The 26925-nt window shown below is 33.4% G+C and overlaps 1 protein-coding gene across 3 annotated transcripts in view; it reads left to right on the top strand.

Annotated features, from left to right (window-relative positions):
- LOC136188144 (importin-5-like) overlaps positions 1–26925 on the top strand; it is a 47838-nt gene that overhangs the window by 13776 nt on the left and 7137 nt on the right. For all 3 annotated transcript variants that reach the window (XM_065975876.1, XM_065975875.1, XM_065975877.1), the window contains 3 exons: positions 2783–2873; positions 6098–6188; positions 8190–8280. The gene's annotated coding sequence lies outside the window, so the exon portion shown is untranslated. The remainder of the gene's footprint in view (positions 1–2782; positions 2874–6097; positions 6189–8189; positions 8281–26925) is intronic.

Genomic DNA, 26925 nt, shown 5'->3' on the forward strand with positions numbered 1-26925 from the left:
TTCATATTTAGTCTTTCAGAATCAAGGTTTACGCCCTCAACTTCATATTTAGTCTTTTAGAATCAAAATTTAGGCCCTCAACTTCATATTTATTCCTTTAGAATCAATGTTTAGGCCCTCAACTTCATACTTAGTCCTTTAGAATCAAAGTTTAGGCCTTCAACTTCATATTTAGTCCTTTAGAATCAAAGTTTTGGCCCTCAACTTCATATTTAGTCTTTTAGAATCAAAGTTTAGGCCCTCAATTTGATATTTAGTCTTTTAGAATCAAGTTTAGGCCCTCAACTTCATATTTAGTCTTTCAGAATCAAGGCTTACGCCCTCAACTTCATATTTAGTCCTTTGGAATCAATGTTTAGGCCCTCAACTTGATATTTAGTCTTTTAGAATCAAGTTTAGGCCCTCAACCTTATATTTAGGTCCTTAGAATCAAAGTTTAGGCCCTCAACTTCATATTTAGTCTTTTAGAATAAAAGTTTATGCCCTCAGCTTCATATTTAGTCCTTTAGAATCAAGTTTAGGCCCTGAATTTGATATTTAGTCTTTTAGAATCAAGTTTAGGCCCTCAACTTCATATTTATTCCTTCAGAATCAAAGTTTAGGCCCTCAACTTCATATTTAGTTCTTTAGAATCAAAGTTTAGGCCCTCAATTTGATATTTAGTCTTTTAGAATCAAGTTTAGGCCCTCAACTTCATATTTAGTCTTTCAGAATCAAAGTTTAGGCCCTCAATTTGATATTTAGTCTTTTAGAATCAAGTTTAGGCCCTCAACTTCATATTTAGTCTTTCAGAATCAAGGCTTACGCCCTCAACTTCATATTTAGTCCTTTGGAATCAATGTTTAGGCCCTCAACTTGATATTTAGTCTTTTAGAATCAAGTTTAGGCCCTCAACCTTATATTTAGGTCCTTAGAATCAAAGTTTAGGCCCTCAACTTCATATTTAGTCTTTTAGAATAAAAGTTTATGCCCTCAGCTTCATATTTAGTCCTTTAGAATCAAGTTTAGGCCCTCAACTTCATATTTAGTTCTTTAGAATTAAAGTTTAGGCCCTCAACTTCATATTTAGTTTTTTAAAATTAAAGTTTCCGCCCTCAACTTCATATTTAGTCTTTTAGAATCAAAATTTAGGCACTCAACTTCATATTTATTCCTTTAGAATCAACGTTTAGGCCTTCAACTTCATATTTAGTCTTTTAGAATCAAAGTTTAGGCCCTCAATTTTATATTTAGTCTTTTAGCATCACGTTTAGGCTCTCAACTTCATATTTAGTGCTTTAGAATAAGTTTAGGCCCTCAACTTCATATTTAAGTCGTTAGAATCAAAGTTTAGGCCCTCAACTTCATATTTAGTCCTTCAGAATCAAAGTTTAGGCCCTCAACTTCATATTTATTCCTTTAGAATCAAAGTTTAGGCCCTCATTTTGATATTTAGTCTTTTAGAATCAAGTTTAGGCCCTCAACTTCATATTTAGTCTTTCAGAATCAAAGTTTACGCTCTCAACTTCATACTTAGTCCTTTAGAATCAAAGTTTAGGCCTTCAACTTCATATTTAGTCCTTCAGAATCAAAGTTTAGGCCCTCAACTTCATATTTAGTCCTTTAGAATCAAAGTTTATGCCCTCAATTTGATATTTAGTCTTTTAGAATCAAGTTTAGGCCCTCAACTTCATATTTAGTCTTTCAGAATCAAGGTTTACGCCCTCAACTTCATATTTAGTCTTTTAGAATCAAAATTTAGGCCCTCAACTTCATATTTATTCCTTTAGAATCAATGTTTAGGCCCTCAACTTCATACTTAGTCCTTTAGAATCAAAGTTTAGGCCTTCAACTTCATATTTAGTCCTTTAGAATCAAAGTTTTGGCCCTCAACTTCATATTTAGTCTTTTAGAATCAAAGTTTAGGCCCTCAATTTGATATTTAGTCTTTTAGAATCAAGTTTAGGCCCTCAACTTCATATTTAGTCTTTCAGAATCAAGGCTTACGCCCTCAACTTCATATTTAGTCCTTTGGAATCAATGTTTAGGCCCTCAACTTGATATTTAGTCTTTTAGAATCAAGTTTAGGCCCTCAACCTTATATTTAGGTCCTTAGAATCAAAGTTTAGGCCCTCAACTTCATATTTAGTCTTTTAGAATAAAAGTTTATGCCCTCAGCTTCATATTTAGTCCTTTAGAATCAAGTTTAGGCCCTCAATTTGATATTTAGTCTTTTAGAATCAAGTTTAGGCCCTCAACTTCATATTTATTCCTTCAGAATCAAAGTTTAGGCCCTCAACTTCATATTTAGTTCTTTAGAATCAAAGTTTAGGCCCTCAACTTCATACTTAGTCCTTTAGAATCAGAGTTTAGGCCCTCAACTTCATATTTAGTCCTTTATAATCAAAGTTTAGGCCCTCAACTTTATACTTAGTCCTTTAGAATCAAAGTTTAGGCCCTCAATTTGATATTTAGTCTTTTAGAATCAAGTTTAGGCCCTCAACTTCATATTTAGTCTTTCAGAATCAAGGTTTACGCCCTCAACTTCATATTTAGTCCTTTTGAATCAAGTTTATGCCCTCAACTTCATATTTAGGTCCTTAGAATCAAAGTTTAGGCCCTCAACTTCATATTTAGTCCTTCAGAATCAAGGTTTACGCCCTCAACTTCATATTTAGTCTTTTATAATAAAAGTTTAGGCTCTAAGCTTCATATTTAGTCCTGTAGAATCAAGTTTAGGCCCTCAATTTGGTATTACGTTTAAAAACGCTTCTATCTGAGATTAATGATTTTGATTCTATAGTTCAGCAAGCTTTGGCGTTCATGCTCGATCTCGACGACAACTAGGAAACGTGGAGCAAAGAAGAAAGTATAGACGACGAAGATAACTATAGGTAATTAAATAGCTTGAAATAGGCCCTCAACTTCATACTTAGTCCTTTAGAATCAAAGTTTAGGCCCTCAATTTGATATTTAGTCCTTTAGAATCAAGTTTAGGCCCTCAACTTCATATTTAGGTCCTTAGAATCAAAGTTTAGGCCCTCAACTTCATATTTAGTCTTTTAGAATCAAGTTTACGCCGTCAACTTCATATTTAGTCCTTTGGAATCAAAGTTTAGGCCCTCAATTTGATATTTAGTCTTTTAGAATCAAGTTTAAGCCCCCAACTTCTTATTTATTCCTTCAGAATCAAAGTTTCGGCCCTCAACTTCATATTTATTCCTTTAGAATCAAACTTTAGGCCCTCAACTTCATATTTAGTTCTTCAGAATCAAAGTTTAGGCCCTCAACTTCATATTTAGTCTTTTAGAATCAAAGTTTAGGCCCTCAATTTGATATTTAGTCTTTTAGAATCAAGTTTAGGCCCTCAACCTTATATTTAGGTCCTTAGAATCAAACTTTAGGCCCTCAACTTCATATTTAGTCTTTCAGAATCAAAGTGTAGGCCATCAACTTCATATTTAGTCTTTTAGAATAAAAGTTTATGCCCTCAGCTTCATATTTAGTCCTTTAGAATCAAGTTTAGGCCCTCAACTTCATATTTAGTCTTTTAGAGTCAAAGTTTAGTCCCTCAACTTCATATTTAGTCCTTTAGAATCAAACTTTAGGCCCTCAACTTCATATTTAGTCCTTTAGAATCAAGTTTAGGCCCTCAACTTCATATTTATTCCTTCAGAATCAAAGTTTAGGCCCTCAACTTCATATTTAGTCCTTTAGAATCAAAGTTTAGGCCCTCAACTTCATACTTAGTCCTTTAGAATCAAAGTTTAAGCTCTCAACTTCATATTTAGTCCTTGAGAATCAAAGTTTAGGCCCTCAACTTCATATTTAGTCCTTCAGAATCAAAGTTTAGGCCCTCAACTTCATATTTAAGTCGTTAGAATCAACGTTTAGGCCTTCAACTTCATATTTAGTCTTTTAGAATCAAAGTTTAGGCCCTCGATTTTATATTTAGTCTTTTAGCATCACGTTTAGGCTCTCAACTTCATATTTAGTCCTTTGAATCAAAGTTTAGGCCCTCAACTTCATATTTTATCTTTTAGAGTCAAAGTTTTGTCCCTGAACTTCATATTTAGTCCTTTAGAATCAAAGTTTAGGCCCTCAATTTGATATTTAGTCTTTTAGAATCAAGTTTAGGCCCTCAACTTCATATTTAGTCTTTCAGAATGAAGGTTTACGCCCTGAACTTCATATTTAGTCCTTTGGAATCAAAGTTTAGGCCCTCAATTTGATATTTTGTCTTTTAGAATCAAGTTTTGGCCCTCAACTTCATATTTAAGTCGTTAGAATCAACGTTTAGGCCTTCAACTTCATATTTAGTCTTTTAGAATCAAGTTTAGACCCTCAACTTCATATTTATACCTTCAGAATCAAAGTTTAGGCCCTCAACTTCATATTTAGTCCTTGAGAATCAAAGTTTAGGCCCTCAACTTCATACTTAGTCCTTTAGAATCAAAGTTTAAGCTCTCAACTTCATATTTAGTCCTTGAGACTCAAAGTTTAGGCCCTCAACTTCATATTTAGTCTTTTAGAATCAAAGTTTAGGCTCTCAATTCGATATTTAGTCCTTCAGAATCAAAGTTTAGGCCCTCAACTTCATACTTAGTCCTTTAGAATCAAAGTTTAGGCCTTCAACTTCATATTTAGTCCTTTAGAATCAAAGTTTAGGCCCTCAACTTCATATTTAGTCCTTCAGAATCAAAGTTTAGGCCCTCAACTTCATATTTAGTCCTTTAGAATCAAAGTTTAGGCCCTCAATTTGATATTTAGTCTTTTAGAATCAAGTTTAGGCCCTCAACTTCATATTTAGTCTTTCAGAATCAAGGTTTACGCCCTCAACTTCGTATTTAGTCTTTTAGAATCAAAATTTAGGCCCTCAACTTCATATTTATTCCTTTAGAATCAATGTTTAGGCCCTCAACTTCATACTTAGTCCTTTAGAATCAAAGTTTAGGCCTTCAACTTCATATTTAGTCCTTTAGAATCAAAGTTTTGGCCCTCAACTTCATATTTAGTCTTTCAGAATCAAGGTTTACGCCCTCAACTTCATATTTAGTCTTTTAGAATCAAAATTTAGGCCCTCAACTTCATATTTATTCCTTTAGAATCAATGTTTAGGCCCTCAACTTCATACTTAGTCCTTTAGAATCAAAGTTTAGGCCTTCAACTTCATATTTAGTCCTTTAGAATCAAAGTTTTGGCCCTCAACTTCATATTTAGTCTTTTAGAATCAAAGTTTAGGCCCTCAATTTGATATTTAGTCTTTTAGAATCAAGTTTAGGCCCTCAACTTCATATTTAGTCTTTCAGAATCAAGGCTTACGCCCTCAACTTCATATTTAGTCCTTTGGAATCAATGTTTAGGCCCTCAACTTGATATTTAGTCTTTTAGAATCAAGTTTAGGCCCTCAACCTTATATTTAGGTCCTTAGAATCAAAGTTTAGGCCCTCAACTTCATATTTAGTCTTTTAGAATAAAAGTTTATGCCCTCACCTTCATATTTAGTCCTTTAGAATCAAGTTTAGGCCCTCAATTTGATATTTAGTCCTTTAGAATCAAGTTTAGGCCCTTAACTTCATATTTATTCCTTCAGAATCAAAGTTTAGGCCCTCAACTTCATATTTAGTTCTTTAGAATCAAAGTTTAGGCCCTCAACTTCATACTTAGTCCTTTAGAATCAGAGTTTAGGCCCTCAACTTCATATTTAGTCCTTTATAATCAAAGTTTAGGCCCTCAACTTTATACTTAGTCCTTTAGAATCAAAGTTTAGGCCCTCAATTTGATATTTAGTCTTTTAGAATCAAGTTTAGGCCCTCAACTTCATATTTAGTCGTTCAGAATCAAGGTTTACGCCCTCAACTTCATATTTAGTCCTTTTGAATCAAGTTTATGCCCTCAACTTCATATTTAGGTCCTTAGAATCAAAGTTTAGGCCCTCAACTTCATATTTAGTCCTTCAGAATCAAGGTTTACGCCCTCAACTTCATATTTAGTCTTTTATAATAAAAGTTTAGGCTCTAAGCTTCATATTTAGTCCTGTAGAATCAAGTTTAGGCCCTCAATTTGGTATTACGTTTAAAAACGCTTCTATCTGAGATTAATGATTTTGATTCTATAGTTCAGCAAGCTTTGGCGTTCATGCTCGATCTCGACGACAACTAGGAAACGTGGAGCAAAGAAGAAAGTATAGACGACGAAGATAACTATAGGTAATTAAATAGCTTGAAATAGGCCCTCAACTTCATACTTAGTCCTTTAGAATCAAAGTTTAGGCCCTCAATTTGATATTTAGTCCTTTAGAATCAAGTTTAGGCCCTCAACTTCATATTTAGGTCCTTAGAATCAAAGTTTAGGCCCTCAACTTCATATTTAGTCTTTTAGAATCAAGTTTACGCCGTCAACTTCATATTTAGTCCTTTGGAATCAAAGTTTAGGCCCTCAATTTGATATTTAGTCTTTTAGAATCAAGTTTAAGCCCCCAACTTCTTATTTATTCCTTCAGAATCAAAGTTTCGGCCCTCAACTTCATATTTAGTCCTTTAGAATCAAACTTTAGGCCCTCAACTTCATATTTAGTCTTTCAGAATCAAAGTGTAGGCCATCAACTTCATATTTAGTCTTTTAGAATAAAAGTTTATGCCCTCAGCTTCATATTTAGTCCTTTAGAATCAAGTTTAGGCCCTCAACTTCATATTTAGTCTTTTAGAGTCAAAGTTTAGTCCCTCAACTTCATATTTAGTCCTTTAGAATCAAACTTTAGGCCCTCAACTTCATATTTAGTCCTTTAGAATCAAGTTTAGGCCCTCAACTTCATATTTATTCCTTCAGAATCAAAGTTTAGGCCCTCAACTTCATACTTAGTCCTTTAGAATCAAAGTTTAAGCTCTCAACTTCATATTTAGTCCTTGAGAATCAAAGTTTAGGCCCTCAACTTCATATTTAGTCCTTCAGAATCAAAGTTTAGGCCCTCAACTTCATATTTAAGTCGTTAGAATCAACGTTTAGGCCTTCAACTTCATATTTAGTCTTTTAGAATCAAAGTTTAGGCCCTCAATTTCATATTTAGTCCTTTAGAATCAAACTTTAGGCCCTCAACTTCATATTTAGTCCTTTAGAATCAAAGTTTAGGCCCTCAACTTCATATTTAGTCTTTCAGAATCAAAGTTTACGCTCTCAACTTCATACTTATTCCTTTAGAATCAAAGTTTAGGCCTTCAACTTCATATTTAGTCCTTTAGAATCAAAGTTTAGGCCCTCAACTTCATATTTAGTCCTTCAGAATCAAAGTTTAGGCCCTCAACTTCATATTTAGTCTTTTAGAATCAAAGTTTTGGCCCTCAATTTGATATTTAGTCTTTTAGAATCAAGTTTAGGCCCTCAACTTCATATTTAGTCTTTCAGAATCAAGGCTTACGCCCTCAACTTCATATTTAGTCCTTTGGAATCAATGTTTAGGCCCTCAACTTGATATTTAGTCTTTTAGAATCAAGTTTAGGCCCTCAACCTTATATTTAGGTCCTTAGAATCAAAGTTTAGGCCCTCAACTTCATATTTAGTCTTTTAGAATAAAAGTTTATGCCCTCACCTTCATATTTAGTCCTTTAGAATCAAGTTTAGGCCCTCAATTTGATATTTAGTCCTTTAGAATCAAGTTTAGGCCCTCAACTTCATATTTATTCCTTCAGAATCAAAGTTTAGGCCCTCAACTTCATATTTAGTTCTTTAGAATCAAAGTTTAGGCCCTCAACTTCATACTTAGTCCTTTAGAATCAGAGTTTAGGCCCTCAACTTCATATTTAGTCCTTTATAATCAAAGTTTAGGCCCTCAACTTTATACTTAGTCCTTTAGAATCAAAGTTTAGGCCCTCAATTTGATATTTAGTCTTTTAGAATCAAGTTTAGGCCCTCAACTTCATATTTAGTCGTTCAGAATCAAGGTTTACGCCCTCAACTTCATATTTAGTCCTTTTGAATCAAGTTTATGCCCTCAACTTCATATTTAGGTCCTTAGAATCAAAGTTTAGGCCCTCAACTTCATATTTAGTCCTTCAGAATCAAGGTTTACGCCCTCAACTTCATATTTAGTCTTTTATAATAAAAGTTTAGGCTCTAAGCTTCATATTTAGTCCTGTAGAATCAAGTTTAGGCCCTCAATTTGGTATTACGTTTAAAAACGCTTCTATCTGAGATTAATGATTTTGATTCTATAGTTCAGCAAGCTTTGGCGTTCATGCTCGATCTCGACGACAACTAGGAAACGTGGAGCAAAGAAGAAAGTATAGACGACGAAGATAACTATAGGTAATTAAATAGCTTGAAATAGGCCCTCAACTTCATACTTAGTCCTTTAGAATCAAAGTTTAGGCCCTCAATTTGATATTTAGTCCTTTAGAATCAAGTTTAGGCCCTCAACTTCATATTTAGGTCCTTAGAATCAAAGTTTAGGCCCTCAACTTCATATTTAGTCTTTTAGAATCAAGTTTACGCCGTCAACTTCATATTTAGTCCTTTGGAATCAAAGTTTAGGCCCTCAATTTGATATTTAGTCTTTTAGAATCAAGTTTAAGCCCCCAACTTCTTATTTATTCCTTCAGAATCAAAGTTTCGGCCCTCAACTTCATATTTAGTCCTTTAGAATCAAACTTTAGGCCCTCAACTTCATATTTAGTCTTTCAGAATCAAAGTGTAGGCCATCAACTTCATATTTAGTCTTTTAGAATAAAAGTTTATGCCCTCAGCTTCATATTTAGTCCTTTAGAATCAAGTTTAGGCCCTCAACTTCATATTTAGTCTTTTAGAGTCAAAGTTTAGTCCCTCAACTTCATATTTAGTCCTTTAGAATCAAACTTTAGGCCCTCAACTTCATATTTAGTCCTTTAGAATCAAGTTTAGGCCCTCAACTTCATATTTATTCCTTCAGAATCAAAGTTTAGGCCCTCAACTTCATACTTAGTCCTTTAGAATCAAAGTTTAAGCTCTCAACTTCATATTTAGTCCTTGAGAATCAAAGTTTAGGCCCTCAACTTCATATTTAGTCCTTCAGAATCAAAGTTTAGGCCCTCAACTTCATATTTAAGTCGTTAGAATCAACGTTTAGGCCTTCAACTTCATATTTAGTCTTTTAGAATCAAAGTTTAGGCCCTCAATTTCATATTTAGTCTTTTAGCATCACGTTTAGGCTCTCAACTTCATATTTAGTCCTTTGAATCAAAGTTTAGGCCCTCAACTTCATATTTTATCTTTTAGAGTCAAAGTTTTGTCCCTGAACTTCATATTTAGTCCTTTAGAATCAAACTTTCGGCCCTCAACTTCATATTTATTCCTTCAGAATCAAAGTTTAGGCCATCAACTTCATATTTAGTCCTTTAGAATCAAAGTTTAGGCCCTCAATTTGATATTTAGTCTTTTAGAATCAAGTTTAGGCCCTCAACTTCATATTTAGTCTTTCAGAATGAAGGTTTACGCCCTGAACTTCATATTTAGTCCTTTGGAATCAAAGTTTAGGCCCTTAATTTGATATTTTGTCTTTTAGAATTAAGTTTAGGCCCTCAACCTTATATTTAGGTCCTTAGAATCAAACTTTAGGCCCTCAACTTCATATTTAGTCTTTCAGAATCAAAGTGTAGGCCATCAACTTCATATTTAGTCTTTTAGAATAAAAGTTTATGCCCTCAGCTTCATATTTAGTCCTTTAGAATCAAGTTTAGGCCCTCAACTTCATATTTAGTCTTTTAGAGTCAAAGTTTAGTCCCTCAACTTCATATTTAGTCCTTTAGAATCAAACTTTAGGCCCTCAACTTCATATTTAGTCCTTTAGAATCAAGTTTAGGCCCTCAACTTCATATTTATTCCTTCAGAATCAAAGTTTAGGCCCTCAACTTCATACTTAGTCCTTTAGAATCAAAGTTTAAGCTCTCAACTTCATATTTAGTCCTTGAGAATCAAACTTTAGGCCCTCAACTTCATATTTAGTCTTTTAGAATCAAAGTTTAGGCCCTCAATTTTATATTTAGTCTTTTAGCATCACGTTTAGGCTCTCAACTTCATATTTAGTCCTTTGAATCAAAGTTTAGGCCCTCAACTTCATATTTTATCTTTTAGAGTCAAAGTTTTGTCCCTGAACTTCATATTTAGTCCTTTAGAATCAAACTTTCGGCCCTCAACTTCATATTTATTCCTTCAGAATCAAAGTTTAGGCCCTCAACTTCATATTTAGTTTTTTAGAATCAAAGTTTAGGCCCTCAATTTGATATTTAGTCTTTTAGAATCAAGTTTAGGCCCTCTACTTCATATTTAGCTTTTCAGAATGAAGGTTTACGCCCTCAACTTCATATTTAGTCCTTTGGAATCAAAGTTTAGGCCCTCAATTTGATATTTTGTCTTTTAGAATCAAGTTTTGGCCCTCAACCTTATATTTAGGTCCTTAGAATCAAAGTTTAGGCCCTCAACTTTATATTTAGTCTTTCAGAATCAAAGTGTAGGCCATCAACTTCATATTTAGTCTTTTAGAATAAAAGTTTATGCCCTCAGCTTCATATTTAGTCTTTTAGAATCAAGTTTAGGCCCTCAACTTCATATTTAGTCTTTTAGAGTCAAAGTTTAGTCCCTCAACTTCATATTTAGTCCTTTAGAATCAAACTTTAGGCCCTCAACTTCATATTTAGTCCTTCAGAATTAAAGTTTAGGCCCTCAACTTCATATTTAGTTCTTTAGAATCAAAGTTTAGGCCCTCAACTTCATATTTTGTCTTTTAGAATCAAAGTTTAGGCTCTCAATTTGATATTTAGTCTTTTAGAATCAAGTTTAGGCCCTCAACTTCATATTTAGTCTTTCAGAATCAAAGTTTACGCCCTCAACTTCATACTTAGTCCTTTAGAATCAAAGTTTAGGCCTTCAACTTCATATTTAGTCCTTTAGAATCAAAGTTTAGGCCTCAACTTCATATTTAGTCCTTCAGAATCAAAGTTTAGGCCCTCAACTTCATATTTAGTCCTTTAGAATCAAAGTTTAGGCCCTCAATTTGATATTTTGTCTTTTAGAATCAAGTTTAGGCCCTCAACCTTATATTTAGGTCCTTAGAATCAAACTTTAGGCCCTCAACTTCATATTTAGTCTTTCAGAATCAAAGTGTAGGCCATCAACTTCATATTTAGTCTTTTAGAATAAAAGTTTATGCCCTCAGCTTCATATTTAGTCCTTTAGAATCAAGTTTAGGCCCTCAACTTCATATTTAGTCTTTTAGAGTCAAAGTTTAGTCCCTCAACTTCATATTTAGTCCTTTAGAATCAAACTTTAGGCCCTCAACTTCATATTTAGTCCTTTAGAATCAAGTTTAGGCCCTCAACTTCATATTTATTCCTTCAGAATCAAAGTTTAGGCCCTCAACTTCATACTTAGTCCTTTAGAATCAAAGTTTAAGCTCTCAACTTCATATTTAGTCCTTGAGAATCAAACTTTAGGCCCTCAACTTCATATTTAGTCTTTTAGAATCAAAGTTTAGGCCCTCAATTTTATATTTAGTCTTTTAGCATCACGTTTAGGCTCTCAACTTCATATTTAGTCCTTTGAATCAAAGTTTAGGCCCTCAACTTCATATTTTATCTTTTAGAGTCAAAGTTTTGTCCCTGAACTTCATATTTAGTCCTTTAGAATCAAACTTTCGGCCCTCAACTTCATATTTATTCCTTCAGAATCAAAGTTTAGGCCCTCAACTTCATATTTAGTTTTTTAGAATCAAAGTTTAGGCCCTCAATTTGATATTTAGTCTTTTAGAATCAAGTTTAGGCCCTCTACTTCATATTTAGCTTTTCAGAATGAAGGTTTACGCCCTCAACTTCATATTTAGTCCTTTGGAATCAAAGTTTAGGCCCTCAATTTGATATTTTGTCTTTTAGAATCAAGTTTTGGCCCTCAACCTTATATTTAGGTCCTTAGAATCAAAGTTTAGGCCCTCAACTTTATATTTAGTCTTTCAGAATCAAAGTGTAGGCCATCAACTTCATATTTAGTCTTTTAGAATAAAAGTTTATGCCCTCAGCTTCATATTTAGTCTTTTAGAATCAAGTTTAGGCCCTCAACTTCATATTTAGTCTTTTAGAGTCAAAGTTTAGTCCCTCAACTTCATATTTAGTCCTTTAGAATCAAACTTTAGGCCCTCAACTTCATATTTAGTCCTTCAGAATTAAAGTTTAGGCCCTCAACTTCATATTTAGTTCTTTAGAATCAAAGTTTAGGCCCTCAACTTCATATTTTGTCTTTTAGAATCAAAGTTTAGGCTCTCAATTTGATATTTAGTCTTTTAGAATCAAGTTTAGGCCCTCAACTTCATATTTAGTCTTTCAGAATCAAAGTTTACGCCCTCAACTTCATACTTAGTCCTTTAGAATCAAAGTTTAGGCCTTCAACTTCATATTTAGTCCTTTAGAATCAAAGTTTAGGCCTCAACTTCATATTTAGTCCTTCAGAATCAAAGTTTAGGCCCTCAACTTCATATTTAGTCCTTTAGAATCAAAGTTTAGGCCCTCAATTTGATATTTAGTCTTTTAGAATCAAGTTTAGGCCCTCAACTTCATATTTAGTCTTTCAGAATCAAGGTTTACGCCCTCAACTTCATATTTAGTCTTTTAGAATCAAGGCTTACGCCCTCAACTTCATATTTAGTCCTTTAGAATCAAAGTTTTTGCCCTCAACTTCATATTTAGTCTTTTAGAATCAAAGTTTTGGCCCTCAATTTGATATTTAGTCTTTTAGAATCAAGTTTAGGCCCTCAACTTCATATTTAGTCTTTCAGAATCAAGGCTTACGCCCTCAACTTCATATTTAGTCCTTTGGAATCAATGTTTAGGCCCTCAACTTGATATTTAGTTTTTAGAATCAAGTTTAGGCCCTCAACCTTATATTGAGGTCCTTAGAATCAAAGTTTAGGCCCTCAACTTCATATTTAGTCTTTTAGAATAAAAGTTTATGCCCTCAGCTTCATATTTAGTCCTTTAGAATCAAGTTTAGGCCCTCAACTTCATATTTAGTTCTTTAGAATTAAAGTTTAGGCCCTCAACTTCATATTTAGTTTTTTAAAATTAAAGTTTCCGCCCTCAACTTCATATTTAGTCTTTTAGAATCAAAATTTAGGCCCTCAACTTCATATTTATTCCTTTAGAATCAACGTTTAGGCCTTCAACTTCATATTTAGTCTTTTAGAATCAAAGTTTAGGCCCTCAATTTTATATTTAGTCTTTTAGCATCACGTTTAGGCTCTCAACTTCATATTTAGTGCTTTAGAATAAGTTTAGGCCCTCAACTTCATATTTAAGTCGTTAGAATCAAAGTTTAGGCCCTCAACTTCATATTTAGTCCTTCAGAATCAAAGTTTAGGCCCTCAACTTCATATTTATTCCTTTAGAATCAAAGTTTAGGCCCTCATTTTGATATTTAGTCTTTTAGAATCAAGTTTAGGCCCTCAACTTCATATTTAGTCTTTCAGAATCAAAGTTTACGCTCTCAACTTCATACTTAGTCCTTTAGAATCAAAGTTTAGGCCTTCAACTTCATATTTAGTCCTTTAGAATCAAAGTTTAGGCCCTCAACTTCATATTTAGTCCTTCAGAATCAAAGTTTAGGCCCTCAACTTCATATTTAGTCCTTTAGAATCAAAGTTTAGGCCCTCAATTTGATATTTAGTCTTTTAGAATCAAGTTTAGGCCCTCAACTTCATATTTAGTCTTTCAGAATCAAGATTTACGCCCTCAACTTCATATTTAGTCTTTTAGAATCAAAATTTAGGCCCTCAACTTCATATTTATTCCTTTAGAATCAATGTTTAGGCCCTCAACTTCATACTTAGTCCTTTAGAATCAAAGTTTAGGCCTTCAACTTCATATTTAGTCCTTTAGAATCAAAGTTTTGGCCCTCAACTTCATATTTAGTCTTTTAGAATCAAAGTTTAGGCCCTCAATTTGATATTTAGTCTTTCAGAATCAAGGCTTACGCCCTCAACTTCATATTTAGTCCTTTGGAATCAATGTTTAGGCCCTCAACTTGATATTTAGTCTTTTAGAATCAAGTTTAGGCCCTCAATCTTATATTTAGGTCCTTAGAATCAAAGTTTAGGCCCTCAACTTCATATTTAGTCTTTTAGAATCAAAGTTTAGGCCCTCAACTTCATACTTAGTCCTTTAGAATCAAAGTTTAGGCCCTCAATTTGATATTTAGTCCTTTAGAATCAAGTTTAGGCCCTCAACTTCATATTTAGGTCCTTAGAATCAAAGTTTAGGCCCTCAACTTCATATTTAGTCTTTTAGAATCAAGTTTACGCCGTCAACTTCATATTTAGTCCTTTGGAATCAAAGTTTAGGCCCTCAATTTGATATTTAGTCTTTTAGAATCAAGTTTAAGCCCCCAACTTCTTATTTATTCCTTCAGAATCAAAGTTTCGGCCCTCAACTTCATATTTAGTCCTTTAGAATCAAACTTTAGGCCCTCAACTTCATATTTAGTCTTTCAGAATCAAAGTGTAGGCCATCAACTTCATATTTAGTCTTTTAGAATAAAAGTTTATGCCCTCAGCTTCATATTTAGTCCTTTAGAATCAAGTTTAGGCCCTCAACTTCATATTTAGTCTTTTAGAGTCAAAGTTTAGTCCCTCAACTTCATATTTAGTCCTTTAGAATCAAACTTTAGGCCCTCAACTTCATATTTAGTTCTTTAGAATCAAGTTTAGGCCCTCAACTTCATATTTATTCCTTCAGAATCAAAGTTTAGGCCCTCAACTTCATACTTAGTCCTTTAGAATCAAAGTTTAAGCTCTCAACTTCATATTTAGTCCTTGAGAATCAAAGTTTAGGCCCTCAACTTCATATTTAGTCCTTCAGAATCAAAGTTTAGGCCCTCAACTTCATATTTAAGTCGTTAGAATCAACGTTTAGGCCTTCAACTTCATATTTAGTCTTTTAGAATCAAAGTTTAGGCCCTCAATTTTATATTTAGTCTTTTAGCATCACGTTTAGGCTCTCAACTTCATATTTAGTCCTTTGAATCAAAGTTTAGGCCCTCAACTTCATATTTTATCTTTTAGAGTCAAAGTTTTGTCCCTGAACTTCATATTTAGTCCTTTAGAATCAAACTTTCGGCCCTCAACTTCATATTTATTCCTTCAGAATCAAAGTTTAGGCCATCAACTTCATATTTAGTCCTTTAGAATCAAAGTTTAGGCCCTCAATTTGATATTTAGTCTTTTAGAATCAAGTTTAGGCCCTCAACTTCATATTTAGTCTTTCAGAATGAAGGTTTACGCCCTGAACTTCATATTTAGTCCTTTGGAATCAAAGTTTAGGCCCTCAATTTGATATTTTGTCTTTTAGAATCAAGTTTAGGCCCTCAACCTTATATTTAGGTCCTTAGAATCAAACTTTAGGCCCTCAACTTCATATTTAGTCTTTCAGAATCAAAGTGTAGGCCATCAACTTCATATTTAGTCTTTTAGAATAAAAGTTTATGCCCTCAGCTTCATATTTAGTCCTTTAGAATCAAGTTTAGGCCCTCAACTTCATATTTAGTCTTTTAGAGTCAAAGTTTAGTCCCTCAACTTCATATTTAGTCCTTTAGAATCAAACTTTAGGCCCTCAACTTCATATTTAGTCCTTTAGAATCAAGTTTAGGCCCTCAACTTCATATTTATTCCTTCAGAATCAAAGTTTAGGCCCTCAACTTCATACTTAGTCCTTTAGAATCAAAGTTTAAGCTCTCAACTTCATATTTAGTCCTTGAGAATCAAACTTTAGGCCCTCAACTTCATATTTAGTCTTTTAGAATCAAAGTTTAGGCCCTCAATTTTATATTTAGTCTTTTAGCATCACGTTTAGGCTCTCAACTTCATATTTAGTCCTTTGAATCAAAGTTTAGGCCCTCAACTTCATATTTTATCTTTTAGAGTCAAAGTTTTGTCCCTGAACTTCATATTTAGTCCTTTAGAATCAAACTTTCGGCCCTCAACTTCATATTTATTCCTTCAGAATCAAAGTTTAGGCCCTCAACTTCATATTTAGTTTTTTAGAATCAAAGTTTAGGCCCTCAATTTGATATTTAGTCTTTTAGAATCAAGTTTAGGCCCTCTACTTCATATTTAGCTTTTCAGAATGAAGGTTTACGCCCTCAACTTCATATTTAGTCCTTTGGAATCAAAGTTTAGGCCCTCAATTTGATATTTTGTCTTTTAGAATCAAGTTTTGGCCCTCAACCTTATATTTAGGTCCTTAGAATCAAAGTTTAGGCCCTCAACTTTATATTTAGTCTTTCAGAATCAAAGTGTAGGCCATCAACTTCATATTTAGTCTTTTAGAATAAAAGTTTATGCCCTCAGCTTCATATTTAGTCTTTTAGAATCAAGTTTAGGCCCTCAACTTCATATTTAGTCTTTTAGAGTCAAAGTTTAGTCCCTCAACTTCATATTTAGTCCTTTAGAATCAAACTTTAGGCCCTCAACTTCATATTTAGTCCTTCAGAATTAAAGTTTAGGCCCTCAACTTCATATTTAGTTCTTTAGAATCAAAGTTTAGGCCCTCAACTTCATATTTTGTCTTTTAGAATCAAAGTTGAGGCTCTCAATTTGATATTTAGTCTTTTAGAATCAAGTTTAGGCCCTCAACTTCATATTTAGTCTTTCAGAATCAAAGTTTACGCCCTCAACTTCATACTTAGTCCTTTAGAATCAAAGTTTAGGCCTTCAACTTCATATTTAGTCCTTTAGAATCAAAGTTTAGGCCTCAACTTCATATTTAGTCCTTCAGAATCAAAGTTTAGGCCCTCAACTTCATATTTAGTCCTTTAGAATCAAAGTTTAGGCCCTCAATTTGATATTTAGTCTTTTAGAATCAAGTTTAGGCCCTCAACTTCATATTTAGTCTTTCAGAATCAAGGTTTACGCCCTCAACTTCATATTTAGTCTTTTAGAATCAAGGCTTACGCCCTCAACTTCATATTTAGTCCTTTAGAATCAAAGTTTTTGCCCTCAACTTCATATTTAGTCTTTTAGAATCAAAGTTTAGGCCCTCAACTTCATACTTAGTCCTTTAGAATCAAAGTTTAGGCCCTCAATTTGATATTTAGTCCTTTAGAATCAAGTTTAGGCCCTCAACTTCATATTTAGGTCCTTAGAATCAAAGTTTAGGCCCTCAACTTCATATTTAGTCTTTTAGAATCAAGTTTACGCCGTCAACTTCATATTTAGTCCTTTGGAATCAAAGTTTAGGCCCTCAATATTATATTTAGTCTTTTAGAATCAAGTTTAAGCCCCCAACTTCTTATTTATTCCTTCAGAATCAAAGTTTCGGCCCTCAACTTCATATTTAGTCCTTTAGAATCAAACTTTAGGCCCTCAACTTCATATTTAGTCTTTCAGAATCAAAGTGTAGGCCATCAACTTCATATTTAGTCTTTTAGAATAAAAGTTTATGCCCTCAGCTTCATATTTAGTCCTTTAGAATCAAGTTTAGGCCCTCAACTTCATATTTAGTCTTTTAGAGTCAAAGTTTAGTCCCTCAACTTCATATTTAGTCCTTTAGAATCAAACTTTAGGCCCTCAACTTCATATTTAGTCCTTTAGAATCAAGTTTAGGCCCTCAACTTCATATTTATTCCTTCAGAATCAAAGTTTAGGCCCTCAACTTCATACTTAGTCCTTTAGAATCAAAGTTTAAGCTCTCAACTTCATATTTAGTCCTTGAGAATCAAAGTTTAGGCCCTCAACTTCATATTTAGTCCTTCAGAATCAAAGTTTAGGCCCTCAACTTCATATTTAAGTCGTTAGAATCAACGTTTAGGCCTTCAACTTCATATTTAGTCTTTTGGAATCAAAGTTTAGGCCCTCAATTTTATATTTAGTCTTTTAGCATCACGTTTAGGCTCTCAACTTCATATTTAGTCCTTTGAATCAAAGTTTAGGCCCTCAACTTCATATTTTATCTTTTAGAGTCAAAGTTTTGTCCCTGAACTTCATATTTAGTCCTTTAGAATCAAACTTTCGGCCCTCAACTTCATATTTATTCCTTCAGAATCAAAGTTTAGGCCATCAACTTTATATTTAGTCCTTTAGAATCAAAGTTTAGGCCCTCAATTTGATATTTAGTCTTTTAGAATCAAGTTTAGGCCCTCAACTTCATATTTAGTCTTTCAGAATGAAGGTTTACGCCCTGAACTTCATATTTAGTCCTTTGGAATCAAAGTTTAGGCCCTCAATTTGATATTTTGTCTTTTAGAATCAAGTTTAGGCCCTCAACCTTATATTTAGGTCCTTAGAATCAAACTTTAGGCCCTCAACTTCATATTTAGTCTTTCAGAATCAAAGTGTAGGCCATCAACTTCATATTTAGTCTTTTAGAATAAAAGTTTATGCCCTCAGCTTCATATTTAGTCCTTTAGAATCAAGTTTAGGCCCTCAACTTCATATTTAGTCTTTTAGAGTCAAAGTTTAGTCCCTCAACTTCATATTTAGTCCTTTAGAATCAAACTTTAGGCCCTCAACTTCATATTTAGTCCTTTAGAATCAAGTTTAGGCCCTCAACTTCATATTTATTCCTTCAGAATCAAAGTTTAGGCCCTCAACTTCATACTTAGTCCTTTAGAATCAAAGTTTAAGCTCTCAACTTCATATTTAGTCCTTGAGAATCAAACTTTAGGCCCTCAACTTCATATTTAGTCTTTTAGAATCAAAGTTTAGGCCCTCAATTTTATATTTAGTCTTTTAGCATCACGTTTAGGCTCTCAACTTCATATTTAGTCCTTTGAATCAAAGTTTAGGCCCTCAACTTCATATTTTATCTTTTAGAGTCAAAGTTTTGTCCCTGAACTTCATATTTAGTCCTTTAGAATCAAACTTTCGGCCCTCAACTTCATATTTATTCCTTCAGAATCAAAGTTTAGGCCCTCAACTTCATATTTAGTTTTTTAGAATCAAAGTTTAGGCCCTCAATTTGATATTTAGTCTTTTAGAATCAAGTTTAGGCCCTCTACTTCATATTTAGCTTTTCAGAATGAAGGTTTACGCCCTCAACTTCATATTTAGTCCTTTGGAATCAAAGTTTAGGCCCTCAATTTGATATTTTGTCTTTTAGAATCAAGTTTTGGCCCTCAACCTTATATTTAGGTCCTTAGAATCAAAGTTTAGGCCCTCAACTTTATATTTAGTCTTTCAGAATCAAAGTGTAGGCCATCAACTTCATATTTAGTCTTTTAGAATAAAAGTTTATGCCCTCAGCTTCATATTTAGTCTTTTAGAATCAAGTTTAGGCCCTCAACTTCATATTTAGTCTTTTAGAGTCAAAGTTTAGTCCCTCAACTTCATATTTAGTCCTTTAGAATCAAACTTTAGGCCCTCAACTTCATATTTAGTCCTTCAGAATTAAAGTTTAGGCCCTCAACTTCATATTTAGTTCTTTAGAATCAAAGTTTAGGCCCTCAACTTCATATTTTGTCTTTTAGAATCAAAGTTGAGGCTCTCAATTTGATATTTAGTCTTTTAGAATCAAGTTTAGGCCCTCAACTTCATATTTAGTCTTTCAGAATCAAAGTTTACGCCCTCAACTTCATACTTAGTCCTTTAGAATCAAAGTTTAGGCCTTCAACTTCATATTTAGTCCTTTAGAATCAAAGTTTAGGCCTCAACTTCATATTTAGTCCTTCAGAATCAAAGTTTAGGCCCTCAACTTCATATTTAGTCCTTTAGAATCAAAGTTTAGGCCCTCAATTTGATATTTAGTCTTTTAGAATCAAGTTTAGGCCCTCAACTTCATATTTAGTCTTTCAGAATCAAGGTTTACGCCCTCAACTTCATATTTAGTCTTTTAGAATCAAGGCTTACGCCCTCAACTTCATATTTAGTCCTTTAGAATCAAAGTTTTTGCCCTCAACTTCATATTTAGTCTTTTAGAATCAAAGTTTTGGCCCTCAATTTGATATTTAGTCTTTTAGAATCAAGTTTAGGCCCTCAACTTCATATTTAGTCTTTCAGAATCAAGGCTTACGCCCTCAACTTCATATTTAGTCCTTTGGAATCAATGTTTAGGCCCTCAACTTGATATTTAGTTTTTAGAATCAAGTTTAGGCCCTCAACCTTATATTGAGGTCCTTAGAATCAAAGTTTAGGCCCTCAACTTCATATTTAGTCTTTTAGAATAAAAGTTTTTGCCCTCAGCTTCATATTTAGTCCTTTAGAATCAAGTTTAGGCCCTCAACTTCATATTTAGTTCTTTAGAATTAAAGTTTAGGCCCTCAACTTCATATTTAGTTTTTTAAAATTAAAGTTTCCGCCCTCAACTTCATATTTAGTCTTTTAGAATCAAAATTTAGGCCCTCAACTTCATATTTATTCCTTTAGAATCAACGTTTAGGCCTTCAACTTCATATTTAGTCTTTTAGAATCAAAGTTTAGGCCCTCAATTTTATATTTAGTCTTTTAGCATCACGTTTAGGCTCTCAACTTCATATTTAGTGCTTTAGAATAAGTTTAGGCCCTCAACTTCATATTTAAGTCGTTAGAATCAAAGTTTAGGCCCTCAACTTCATATTTAGTCCTTCAGAATCAAAGTTTAGGCCCTCAACTTCATATTTATTCCTTTAGAATCAAAGTTTAGGCCCTCATTTTGATATTTAGTCTTTTAGAATCAAGTTTAGGCCCTCAACTTCATATTTAGTCTTTCAGAATCAAAGTTTACGCTCTCAACTTCATACTTAGTCCTTTAGAATCAAAGTTTAGGCCTTCAACTTCATATTTAGTCCTTTAGAATCAAAGTTTAGGCCCTCAACTTCATATTTAGTCCTTCAGAATCAAAGTTTAGGCCCTCAACTTCATATTTAGTCCTTTAGAATCAAAGTTTAGGCCCTCAATTTGATATTTAGTCTTTTAGAATCAAGTTTAGGCCCTCAACTTCATATTTAGTCCTTTAGAATCAAAGTTTAAGCTCTCAACTTCATATTTAGTCCTTGAGACTCAAAGTTTAGGCCCTCAACTTCATATTTAGTCTTTTAGAATCAAAGTTTAGGCTCTCAATTCGATATTTAGTCCTTCAGAATCAAAGTTTAGGCCCTCAACTTCATATTTATGTCGTTAGAAGCAACGTTTAGGCCTTCAACTTCATATTTAGTCTTTTAGAATCAAAGTTTAGGCCCTCAATTTGATATTTAGTCTTTTAGCATCACGTTTAAGCCCTCAACTTCATATTTAGTCTTTCAGAATCAAGGTTTACGCCCTCAACTTCATATTTAGTCCTTTGGAATCAAAGTTTAGTCGCTCAATTTGAGATTTAGTCTTTTAGAATCAAGTTTAGGCCCTCAACTTCATATTTATTCCTTCAGAATCAAAGTTTAGGCCCTCAACTTCATATTTAGTCCTTTAGAATCAAAGTTTAGGCCCTCAACTTCATACTTAGTCCTTTAGAATCAAAGTTTCTCAACTTCATATTTAGTCCTTTAGAATCAAAGTTTAGGCCCTCAATTTGATATTTAGTCTTTTAGAATCAAGTTTAGGCCCTCAACTTCATATTTAGTCTTTCAGAATCAAGGTTTACGCCTTCAACTTCATATTTAGTCCTTTGGAATCAAAGTTTAGGCCCTCAATTTGATATTTAGTCTTTTAGAATCAAGTTTAGGCCCTCAACCTTATATTTAGGTTCTTAGAATCAAACTTTAAGCCCTCAACTTCATATTTAGTCTTTCAGAATCAAAGTGTAGGCCATCAACTTCATATTTAGTCTTTTAGAATAAAAGTTTATGCCCTCAGCTTCATATTTAGTCCTTTAGAATCAAGTTTAGGCCCTCAACTTCATATTTAGTCGTTTAGAGTCAAAGTTTAGTCCCTCAACTTCATATTTAGTCCTTTAGAATCAAACTTTAGGCCCTCAACTTCATATTTAGTCCTTTAGAATCAAGTTTAGGCCCTCAACTTCATATTTATTCCTTCAGAATCAAAGTTTAGGCCCTCAACTTCATATTTAGTCCTTTAGAATCAAAGTTTAGGCCCTCAACTTCATACTTAGTCCTTTAGAATCAAAGTTTAAGCTCTCAACTTCATATTTAGTCCTTGAGAATCAAACTTTAGGCCCTCAACTTCATATTTAGTCCTTCAGAATCAAAGTTTAGGCCCTCAACTTCATATTTAAGTCGTTAGAATCAACGTTTAGGCCTTCAACTTCATATTTAGTCTTTTAGAATCAAAGTTTAGGCCCTCAATTTTATATTTAGTCTTTTAGCATCACGTTTAGGCTCTCAACTTCATATTTAGTCCTTTGAATCAAAGTTTAGGCCCTCAACTTCATATTTTATTTTTTAGAGTCAAAGTTTTGTCCCTGAACTTCATATTTAGTCCTTTAGAATCAAACTTTCGGCCCTCAACTTCATATTTATTCCTTCAGAATCAAAGTTTAGGCCCTCAACTTTATATTTAGTCCTTTAGAATCAAAGTTTAGGCCCTCAATTTGATATTTAGTCTTTTAGAATCAAGTTTAGGCCCTCAACTTCATATTTAGTCTTTCAGAATGAAGGTTTACGCCCTGAACTTCATATTTAGTCCTTTGGAATCAAAGTTTAGGCCCTCAATTTGATATTTTGTCTTTTAGAATCAAGTTTTGGCCCTCAACCTCATATTTAGGTCCTTAGAATCAAAGTTTAGGCCCTCAACTTTATATTTAGTCTTTCAGAATCAAAGTGTAGGCCATCAACTTCATATTTAGTCTTTTAGAATAAAAGTTTATGCCCTCAGCTTCATATTTAGTCCTTTAGAATCAAGTTTAGGCCCTCAACTTCATATTTAGTCTTTTAGAGTCAAAGTTTAGTCCCTCAACTTCATATTTAGTCCTTTAGAATCAAACTTTAGGCCCTCAACTTCATATTTAGTCCTTTAGAATCAAAGTTTAGGCAATCAACGTCATATTTAGTCTTTTAGAATCAAAGTTTAGGCCCTCAATTTGATATTTAGTCTTTTAGAATCAAGTTTAGGCCCTCAACTTCATATTTAGTCCTTTAGAATCAAGTTTAGGCCCTCAACTTCATATTTATTCCTTCAGAATCAAAGTTTAGGCCCTCAACTTCATATTTAGTCCTTTAGAATCAAAGTTTAGGCCCTCAACTTCATACTTAGTCCTTTAGAATCAAAGTTTAAGCTCTCAACTTCATATTTAGTCCTTGAGAATCAAACTTTAGGCCCTCAACTTCATATTTAGACCTTCAGAATCAAAGTTTAGGTCCTCAACTTCATATTTAAGTCGTTAGAATCAACGTTTAGGCCTTCAACTTCATATTTAGTCTTTTAGAATCAAAGTTTAGGCCCTCAATTTTATATTTAGTCTTTTAGCATCACTTTTAGGCTCTCAACTTCATATTTAGTCCTTTGAATCAAAGTTTAGGCCCTCAACTTCATATTTTATCTTTTAGAGTCAAAGTTTTGTCCCTGAACTTCATATTTAGTCCTTTAGAATCAAACTTTCGGCCCTCAACTTCATATTTATTCCTTCAGAATCAAAGTTTAGGCCCTCAACTTTATATTTTGTCCTTTAGAATCAAAGTTTAGGCCCTCAATTTTATATTTAGTCTTTTAGAATCAAGTTTAGGCCCTCAACTTCATATTTAGTCTTTCAGAATCAAGGTTTACGCCCTCAACTTCATATTTAGTTCTTTGGAATCAAAGTTTAGGCCCTCAATTTGATATTTAGTCTTTTAGAATCAAGTTTAGGCCCTCAACCTTATATTTAGGTCCTTAGAATCAAACTTTAGGCCCTCAACATCATATTTAGTCTTTCAGAATCAAAGTGTAGGCCATCAACTTCATATTTAGTCTTTTAGAATAAAAGTTTATGCCCTCAGCTTCATATTTAGTCCTTTAGAATCAAGTTTAGGCCCTCAACTTCATATTTAGTCTTTTAGAGTCAAAGTTTAGTCCCTCAACTTCATATTTAGTCCTTTAGAATCAAACTTTAGTCCCTCAACTTCATATTTAGTCCTTTAGAATCAAGTTTAGGCCCTCAACTTCATATTTATTCCTTCAGAATCAAAGTTTAGGCCCTCAACTTTATATTTTATCTTTTAGAGTCAAAGTTTTGTCCCTGAACTTCATATTTAGTCCTTTAGAATCAAACTTTCGGCCCTCAACTTCATATTTATTCCTTCAGAATCAAAGTTTAGGCCATCAACTTCATATTTAGTCCTTTAGAATCAAAGTTTAAGCTCTCAACTTCATATTTAGTCCTTGAGACTCAAAGTTTAGGCCCTCAACTTCATATTTAGTTATTTAGAATCAAAGTTTAGGCTCTCAATTCGATATTTAGTCCTTCAGAATCAAAGTTTAGGCCCTCAACTTCATATTTATGTCGTTAGAAGCAACGTTTAGGCCTTCAACTTCATATTTAGTCTTTTAGAATCAAAGTTTAGGCCCTCAATTTGATATTTAGTCTTTTAGCATCACGTTTAAGCCCTCAACTTCATATTTAGTCTTTCAGAATCAAGGTTTACGCCCTCAACTTCATATTTAGTCCTTTGGAATCAAAGTTTACGCCCTCAATTTGAGATTTAGTCTTTTAGAATCAAGTTTAGGCCCTCAACTTCATATTTATTCCTTCAGAATCAAAGTTTAGGCCCTCAACTTCATATTTAGTCCTTTAGAATCAAAGTTTAGGCCCTCAACTTCATACTTAGTCCTTTAGAATCAAAGTTTCTCAACTTCATATTTAGTCCTTTAGAATCAAAGTTTAGGCCCTCAATTTGATATTTAGAATCAAGTTTAGGCCCTCAACTTCATATTTAGTCTTTCAGAATCAAGGTTTACGCCCTCAACTTCATATTTAGTCCTTTGGAATCAAAGTTTAGGCCCTCAATTTGATATTTAGTCTTTTAGAATCAAGTTTAGGCCCTCAACTTTATATTTAGGTCCTTAGAATCAAACTTTAGGCCCTCAACTTCATATTTAGTCTTTCAGAATCAAAGTGTAGGCCATCAACTTCATATTTAGTCTTTTAGAATAAAAGTTTATGCCCTCAGCTTCATATTTAGTCCTTTAGAATCAAGTTTAGGCCCTCAACTTCATATTTAGTCTTTTAGAGTCAAAGTTTAGTCCCTCAACTTCATATTTAGTCCTTTAGAATCAAACTTTAGGCCCTCAACTTCATATTTAGTCCTTTGGAATCAAGTTTAGGCCCTCAACTTCATATTTATTCCTTCAGAATCAAAGTTTAGGCCCTCAACTTCATATTTAGTCTTTTAGAATCAAAGTTTAGGCCCTCAACTTCATACTTAGTCCTTTAGAATCAAAGTTTAAGCTCTCAACTTCATATTTAGTTCTTGAGAATCAAACTTTAGGCCCTCAACTTCATATTTAGTCCTTTGGAATCAAGTTTAGGCCCTCAACTTCATATTTATTCCTTCAGAATCAAAGTTTAGGCCCTCAACTTCATATTTAGTCCTTTAGAATCAAAGTTTAGGCCCTCAACTTCATACTTAGTCCTTTAGAATCAAAGTTTAAGCTCTCAACTTCATATTTAGTTCTTGAGAATCAAACTTTAGGCCCTCAACTTCATATTTAGTCCTTCAGAATCAAAGTTTAGGCCCTCAACTTCATATTTAAGTCGTTAGATTCAACGTTTAGGCCTTCAACTTCATATTTAGTCTTTTAGAATCAAAGTTTAGGCCCTCAATTTGATATTTTGTCTTTTAGAATCAAGTTTTGGCCCTCAACCTTATATTTAGGTCCTTAGAATCAAAGTTTAGGCCCTCAACTTTATATTTATTCCTTCAGAATCAAAGTTTAGGCCCTCAACTTCATATTTAGTCCTTTAGAATCAAAGTTTAGGCCCTCAACTTCATACTTAGTCCTTTAGAATCAAAGTTTAAGCTCTCAACTTCATATTTATTCCTTGAGAATCAAACTTTAGGCCCTCAACTTCATATTTAGTCCTTCAGAATCAAAGTTTAGGCCTTCAACTTCATATTTAGTCTTTCAGAATGAAGGTTTACGCCCTGAACTTCATATTTAGTCCTTTGGAATCAAAGTTTAGGCCCTCAATTTGATATTTTGTCTTTTAGAATCAAGTTTTGGCCCTCAACCTTATATTTAGGTCCTTAGAATAAAAGTTTAGGCCCTCAACTTTATATTTAGTCTTTCAGAATCAAAGTGTAGGCCATCAACTTCATATTTAGTCTTTTAGAATAAAAGTTTATGCCCTCAGCTTCATATTTAGTCCTTTAGAATCAAGTTTAGGCCCTCAACTTCATATTTAGTCTTTTAGAGTCAAAGTTTAGTCCCTCAACTTCATATTTAGTCCTTTAGAATCAAACTTTAGGCCCTCAACTTCATATTTAGTCCTTTAGAATCAAAGTTTAGGCCCTCAACGTCATATTTAGTCTTTTAGAATCAAAGTTTAGGCCCTCAATTTGATATTTAGTCTTTTAGAATCAAGTTTAGGCCCTCAACTTAATATTTATTCCTTCAGAATCAAAGTTTAGGCCCTCAACTTCATATTTAGTCCTTGAGAATCAAAGTTTAGGCCCTCAACTTCATACTTAGTCCTTTAGAATCAAAGTTTAAGCTCTCAACTTCATATTTAGTCCTTGAGACTCAAAGTTTAGGCCCTCAACTTCATATTTAGTCTTTTAGAATCAAAGTTTAGGCTCTCAATTCGATATTTAGTCCTTCAGAATCAAAGTTTAGGCCCTCAACTTCATATTTATGTCGTTAGAAGCAACGTTTAGGCCTTCAACTTCATATTTAGTCTTTTAGAATCAAAGTTTAGGCCCTCAATTTGATATTTAGTCTTTTAGCATCACGTTTAAGCCCTCAACTTCATATTTAGTCTTTCAGAATCAAGGTTTACGCCCTCAACTTCATATTTAGTCCTTTGGAATCAAAGTTTAGGCGCTCAATTTGAGATTTAGTCTTTTAGAATCAAGTTTAGGCCCTCAACTTCATATTTATTC

The sequence above is a fragment of the Oscarella lobularis genome, chromosome 6 (assembly GCF_947507565.1).
Source record: "Oscarella lobularis chromosome 6, ooOscLobu1.1, whole genome shotgun sequence".
Taxonomy (NCBI): Eukaryota; Metazoa; Porifera; class Homoscleromorpha; order Homosclerophorida; family Oscarellidae; genus Oscarella; species Oscarella lobularis.